The sequence below is a fragment of the Lynx rufus genome, unplaced genomic scaffold, assembly GCF_022079265.1.
Source record: "Lynx rufus isolate CCGP_SWC_20201006 ecotype Redwood Valley unplaced genomic scaffold, mLynRuf1.p SCAF_29, whole genome shotgun sequence".
NCBI lineage: Eukaryota > Metazoa > Chordata > Mammalia > Carnivora > Felidae > Lynx > Lynx rufus.
The window spans coordinates 1,388,650-1,395,958 of record NW_025814844.1 but is presented as its reverse complement, the minus strand read 5'-3'; the positions used below and the strand labels follow the sequence as shown (position 1 = coordinate 1,395,958).

Genomic DNA, 7,309 nt, shown 5'->3' with positions numbered 1-7,309 from the left:
CCATCAGGTGAGCGTCCGACTTGATTCCAGCTCAGGTCATGATCTCATGGTTTGTGAGCTCAAGCCCTGCATTGGGCTCTGCGCTGGTAGCACGGAGTCTGCCGGGGATTCTCTCTCTCCCTCTCCTTCTACCCTTCTCCCCTCTCTCTCTCACACACACACAATAAATAAATAAGACATTTATTTATTTATTTTAATTTTTTATGTCTTTATTTTATCTTGAGAGGCAGAGTGCAAGCGGGGGCAGGGGCAGAGAGAGCCTCCATATGCTCTGGCCCATGTTCGTATCAAGGAACAGTCCCTGAGTTATACTTGAGCAGCACCAACATGGTACTGACAGGTATTCTGGTCCTTCTAGGTGTCCCTAAGGAGGAAAGGCGGTGGCCCCTTCCTGTCTTGAGTCACCAGGCTGTTGCTGAGGTGAGCTTCCTGTCTTTCCCTGAGGAACACAATTGCTTTCTTAAGAGTCTTTCCAATCAACTTCTGTTGTAAATGTGACAATGTACATTTTAGATGATATTGCTACTTTCCCTAGTGGGGAGAGTGGTGAGTGGTTGCCTCTTGCCAACTGTCACCTTGGTCAGGGGGACATTTACCACTGGCAGTGCCAAACCTGGTAACAAACAGTGTCCTAGGATCTTTTTCGTCAGCAGCAATTTGTCCTGCTTGGGTGAAGAATTTTGTAGTTGGCATCCTCAGTGGTCTTGAGAGACACATCCCCAAGAAAAAGAACTGAAAGGCATCCTATTCATTTGCTTTCGGGGACTTTTGACTCAACCACTGTGTCCCATCTTGTATCCTAAAGTCACAATGAGAACTGAAGAGTGGTGCACACAACGTATATCATGATCTCACCCTGATGGTGTTTTCTTTCCTAACATTCAGGTGGCCGTAGGAGCACGGGAGAAAGGTATGAGTCCTGGAAACTGTTTCTTGCTGAGGAAAATGTTTAGGAGGTGGTGTAGGTGGGGAATTCTTGTTGTCTTCAGTCTGGAGACCTACCCTGATTCCAGGGTTCGGGGGGACCGGTGCTTGAGGGTGGGGGGGAAAGACCGACGTCCCAGTTGAAATCTATGTCCATGTTTCTACAGTATGAGAAAGATAATGTATTCACTCTGTGTGGTGTGATTCTGTGTACTTGAGTCTGGGGTTGTTCTGTATGTGTCTGTATGTCGCATGATTGTGTGTATGCGTGTGTGTGTGTGTGTGTGTGTGTGTGTGTGTGTGTTTTCTTGAGAGACTCAGAGACAGAGAGACAGAGCCACACACAGAAAGAGACAGACACATTGAAAGACATGGGGAGAGAGAGAGAGAGAGAGAGAATGTGTGTTTCCCCAGAGAATTGTGCCACTGACACTGCACAATGACCAATAGCTACATTTTCAAAGAACTCATACTGCACACTTCAAGAAATACAGCTGAGCGTAGCTCAGCAGTCACATTCAGTCCATGCAGGTAACCAGAGCCTCCATATGCTCTGGCCCATGTTCATATCCAGGAACAGTCCCAGAGGTATTCTTGAGGAGCACCAACAAGGTGCTGACATGCATTCTGTGTCCTTCTATGTGTCCCTAAGGTGAAAAAGCGGCGGCCCCTTCCTGTCATGAGTCACCAGGCTGTTGCTGAGGTGAGCTTCCTGTCTTTCCCTGAGGAGCACAAGTGCTGTCTTAGAGACTCTGCAATCAACTTCTGTTGTAAACATGACAATCTACATTTTCGATGATATTGTTACTTTCCCTGATGGGGACAGTGGTGAGTGGTTGCCTCTTGCCAACTGTCACCTTGGTCAGGGGGACATTTACCACTGGCTGTGCCAAACCTGGTAATAAACAGTGTCCTAAGACTTTTTCGTCAGCAGCAATTTGTCCTGCTTGGGTGAAGAATTTTGTGGTCGGCATCCTAAGTGGTCTTGAGAGACACATCCCCAGGAAAAAGAACTTCTGACAGGCACCTATTTTATTTCCTTTTGGAGACCTTTGACCCAAGCACTGTGTGCCATCTGGTTTCCTAAAGTCAAGAGGAGAACCAAAGACCAGTGAAATGTGTGTTCATCATGATCTGACCCTGATGGTGTTTCTTTTCTCTACATTCAGGTCATTGCGAGAGCAATGGAAAATGGTATACATTTTGGAATCTGTCTCTCCTGATGAAATACTGCATATATTCAGGAAGATGGGGCATGCCTGCAGGCATCAGTCTGGAGAGCTACCCTGACTCCAGGTTCCTTGTAGGAAAGAAGCTTGAGGGTGTGGAGAAAAGACAGATTTCCCAGGGGAAAACCTATGTCCATGTTTACAGTGTGAGGAAGACAATATATTCACTGTGTGTTTTGTGTGTGTGTGTGTGTGTGTGTGTGTGCATGCACATGTGTGTTTGAGAGAGACAGAAAATGAGGGAAAGGGAAACACAAAGGGAACGAGACACACTCATAAGAGAGAGAGAGAGTGAGGTGACTGAGAGAGAGATGTGTTTTCCCCAGGAGATAAGTGCCACTGACACTTCACAAGACGCATGTTTACATTCTCAAAAAACTCATACTGCACACTGTAAGCATTATTGCTGAGCATGGCTCAGCAGTAACATTCATTCCATGCAGGCAACCAAAGTCTCCATATGCTCTGGCCCATGTTCATATCAAGGAAAAGTCCAGAGCTATTCGTGAGCAATGCCAACAATATACTGACGTATATTCTGTGTCCTTCTAGGTGTCCCTAAGGAGGAAAAAGTGTGGGCTGTTCGTGTAAGAAGACACCAAGGTGTTGCTGAGGTGAACTTGCCTGTCTTTGCCTAAGGAAGACAAGTTGATTACTTAGTGTATTTCCAGTCATATTCGGTGACATAAGACAATGTACATTTTACATGATAGCATTACATTCCCTGGTAGGGAGATTGGTGAGTGGTTGTCTCTTGCCAACTGTAACTTGATCAAGAGGACATTAACCGCTGGCAATGCCAATCCTGCTAAGAAACAGTGTCATAGATCTTTTCCTGAGTAGCAATTTTTCCTGCTTGGGAGAGGAATTTTGTAGTCGGCACCCTAAATGGTCTTGAGAGACACATCCCCAGGAAAAAACAACTTCAGATAGGCATCCTATTCATTTGTTTTTGGGGACCTTTGACTCAAGCACTGTGTGCATCTGGTTTCCTAAAGTGAAGAGGAGAACCAAAGACCAGTGCAATGCGTGTTCATCATGATCTGACCCTGATGGGGTTTCTTTTCTCTACATTCAGGTCGCTGCGGGAGCAACGGAATATGGTATGTATTTTGGAATCAGTCCCCTGCTGATGAAATAATCTATATGGTCAGGAAGTTGGGATATTCCTGCTGGCATCAATCTAGAGAGCTACCCTGACTCCAGGTTCCCTGTAGGACAGAGGCTTGAGGGTGTGGAGAAAAGACAGATTATCCAGGGGAAAACCTATATCCATGTTTACAGTGTGAGAAAGACAATGTATTCACTGTGTGTGTGTGTGTGTGTGTGTGTGTGTGCATGTATGTTTGAGAGAGACAGAAACTGAGGGACAGAGAAAGAGACAGAAACAAATAGAAAGGACACACACATTGAGAGAGAGAGAGAGAGAGAGAGAGAGGGTGGGTGTCCCCGGGAGATATGTGCCACTGACACTGCACAGTGGCCAATGTCTACCTTTTCAAAAAACCTCCTCACACTGCACACTTTATAGGAATATCGCTGAGGGTGGCCCAGTAGTAGCATTCAGTCCATGCAGACAACCAGATCCTCCATATGCTCTGGCCCATGTTGATAGCAAGCAACACTGAGTTATTCTTGAAAAGCACCACAATGTACTGTCATCTATTCTGTGTCCTTCTAGGAACCCATGAAAGGGAAGACCTTTTCATGGTAGATGTGATGATGTGGGACGATACGGAGGACCAGTCTGTGGCCAAGGTGAGCTTGCCTTTCTTTGCCTGAAGAATTCATGTTGCTTCCTTTGTGACCTTCCAATCACATTCAGTTGTAAATCTGTCAATGGACGTTTCAGATCATACCATTAATTTCCCTGGTGGGGAGAGTGGTGAGTGGTTGTTTCTGGCCAACTGTTACCTGGATCAAGAGGTCATTTACCACTGGCAACACCAAACCTGGTGATAAACAGTGTGTTAGGATTATTTTTTTCAGCAGCCATGTTGCCTGCTTGGGTGAAGAATTTTGTAACTGCCATCTTAAGAGACCTTGAGAGACACATCTCCCAGGAAGAACAACTTCTGACAAGCATCCTCTTCATTGGCTTTTGGGGCATTTGCCTCAACCATTGTGTCCCATCTTGTATACTAAAGTCACCAAGAAAACTAAAGAGCAGTGTTGTAAGTGTACATTATGATGTGACCCTGATGCTATTTTGTTTTCTGTAGTTTCCTTGGCCTCTGGAACAACGGAGAATGGTACATATTCTGGAATCAATCATTTGCTGTCTTTAGTCTGGAGAGTCCTTCTGACTTTGGGTTTCCAATGAAATGAAGATCACAGACGTAGTGAAAAAGTGGATTGTCCATGGGTAAACCATGTTCATGTGTTTACAAGCAGCTGTGTGGCTTTCAGCTGGTGACTTTGTGTGCGTTCAGACTGGCTGCATCTGTTTGTGAAGTGAGAAGAGTGATTCTGAGCAGGCATATGCTTGTGTGTGGGTCTCTGTGTGAGTAGTTTATGTTTCCCTGGATTTACATCTCCCTAAACAGCACAGTTGCTGGTGTGAACTTTGCCATTCATAAGAAAAATCCTATCTCAAAGCTTCATGATGTGTGTCTGTAGGTCAAAGTATATAGAAATGTAAAATTTAAATATGGTTAAAATCCTGAAAAAAATCCTATTACTAGCCAGGAAAATATCCACAGGATTCTGAAAGGCAAATATGTTTTCAGAATCAATATGATGCTGTGAATCATGACTTTGGTTCAGGATAGACCTCAACTCTGAGGAGCCTGTTTCATTGCCCTCAGTGCACTTGGATCAATCCTCATTAAAGAGAAACATGCTTAATGGTATCTAATTGGCCTCTGAGAAAGGGAAGGTGGTGGAAGTGATGAATTATGGAGGGGTTGGCACAGCTTGTGGGGATGGGGGCCACCCCAATCCCTAGTACCTTCTCTCACACCTCTACTTCCTGAGGAAGACACAAAATTTCTATGCTAGGCTGTCATCAGTAATAACTTCAATCCTTTCTCCTGATCCTCCTCGTGTGGGGCCCATACCGGTTTCGAGATCCCACAGTCATTGCTCTGTCATACTTCACCATTAAGGGAAAAGGCACTAAACAAAAGAGAAGGCAAATGGTGATGGATAATGAGCAGCTTCCCCCCAAGATGTTGGGGCCAAGCCTCACTCTCACATGCTCTCTTTCTCAAATATCAAAAAACATTAAAACAAAAAAAGAAACCTATCCCTCCTCTTGGCAAAAGTTACTGATAACACAGTTTATGTGTTAGTTGCAATACAGATCATACTCAACCCATTGGCATGCATAGTAATGGACAGTCACATTACCCTAGATTTCCTGCTGGCTGGTCATTGGGGCATCTGTGCCATTGCTAACACTTTTTGTGCTTGGAACAATAAAGTAAGGTAGGCAGAACAGGCTATGAAGTGCCTTAAGGAAGAAGCTATTTGCTATAAGTTTGATCTGCGTGGTTTATGGGATTGGTTCTCTTGGCCTGGGTTGGGCAGTTGGAGTTCTGGCATTGGAGTGCCTAACATGGACTCTTAATTGTTCTTGTTTGTTTCTTTGTTTGTTTCATTGTGGTCATGATGCCGGTCCATTGCATTCTATCTGGAGTCTTAAATGCTTTCATATAAATGTTCTCTCATCAGATGATTGCCATGATGACAACTAAATGGTCAAGAATATCTTCCAAGGCAGGTGACTCTGAAGATGGCTGACAGTGTCCAGCAGCAAAGCATGGGATCTCAGGTTTTCTCTGAATGGGCCAATCTCTCAAAAGTGAGATCATAACCAAAATGGGGGACTGATAATGAAAGATACAAATGGACAGTGGCCTGGCCAAATATAAAAATAGGACTCTGACATGAGGTCTGTAGCAACCAGCCCAGGAAATCAACCTATTGTCTACAGTTTCGTCATATTACCTAGAAGTCAGACGTGTAGATGTCAGACCGCTCTCTCGAGCAAACAGCCCTGGAAGCTAAATAATAACCTCTGTAATGATTGGCCCCAGATGGCCAGGACTTGATTGTAACTGGGAGTACCCCTGAATTTGTCCCTATTGCAACTTAAAACCAGCAGATAAAACCACAGATGCACCCCTAACAATGATATGGGATGCCCTTCTTCTAGAACACTTACCACAGCTTCCTTATGCCGGTAGTCTCCTGTGTCACTGAAACCTCGTCTTCTGTCTCTACTAGGTTTCCCTACTCTTCTGTCCATCTCTGAGTCTGCCCAAATGCAAGGGATAGTGGTTGACTCCCTTGCTCTAGCAAATTTTGAAGAAATCATCTTTATGTATTATCATCTGTCTCATCTTCATTTGTATCCACAGTAACACTGACTAGTGTCAGAAAACACTGAATGGTCCAGGTAGGAAGCTGAGCTAAGTCAGGAGTGCTGGAACCACCCTGCTGGGGACCCACTGGAGTCTGCTTCTAGCTCAGGTACCCCTTACACTGGTATTTTCCTGATTTGGGCGGTTTTGGAAATGCATAACTTTCCCATTCTCTTCAACTCCCTAGACTTCTCCAGGAAGCATGTGGTTCCAGAAGTTCTGTAGTCTTGGGGTTCAGCTTTGGAACATTGGGACTGAGTTCTGAAACAAACATGTGGAAATGCTGAATGAGAAAGTCGAGGTGGTGTGGGCTAGATATTTTAAAGTTGAAGTGAGGCCATCCTAGGTCAGGAGTGTCCTGGGGAAGGGGTATCTAGGATGTGGTTATGGGGAGGGCCCTCCCAGAGGAGACAAGGCTCTGTCCCCTGCCACAAAAGGGTCTAGACTCATCAAAAGGATGATGAGTCTGGAGATAGGAAGATGGCGGCATAGGAGGACGCTGGGCTCGCCGCGTGTCCTGACGCTGATTACTTAGATTCCACCTACACCTGCCGAACTAACCCAGAAAACCACCAGAAGACTAGCAGAACGGAGTCTCCGGAGCCAAGCGCAGATGAGGGGCCCACGGAAGAGGGTAGGAAGGGCGGAGAGGCGGGGCGAGCTGCATGGACTGGCGGGAGGGAGCTGGGGCAGAGGGGCAGCCTGCCGGCCAAGCAGAGCCCCCGAGTCTGGCTGGCAAAAGCGGAGGGGCCGGACGGAGTGTGTTCGACAGCAAGCGCGACTTACCCT

At 45.8% G+C, this 7,309-nt stretch overlaps 1 long non-coding RNA gene across 1 annotated transcript; it reads left to right on the top strand.

Moving 5' to 3' along the window:
- Positions 1-356: 356 nt before the first annotated feature.
- LOC124519857 (uncharacterized) lies at positions 357-6,426 on the top strand. The gene is made up of 7 exons (XR_006964206.1): positions 357-420; positions 886-910; positions 1,577-2,767; positions 3,232-3,256; positions 3,835-3,911; positions 4,376-4,518; positions 5,829-6,426. It is a non-coding gene; the product is annotated as an uncharacterized LOC124519857 (long non-coding RNA).
- The last annotated feature ends 883 nt before the right edge of the window (positions 6,427-7,309 follow it).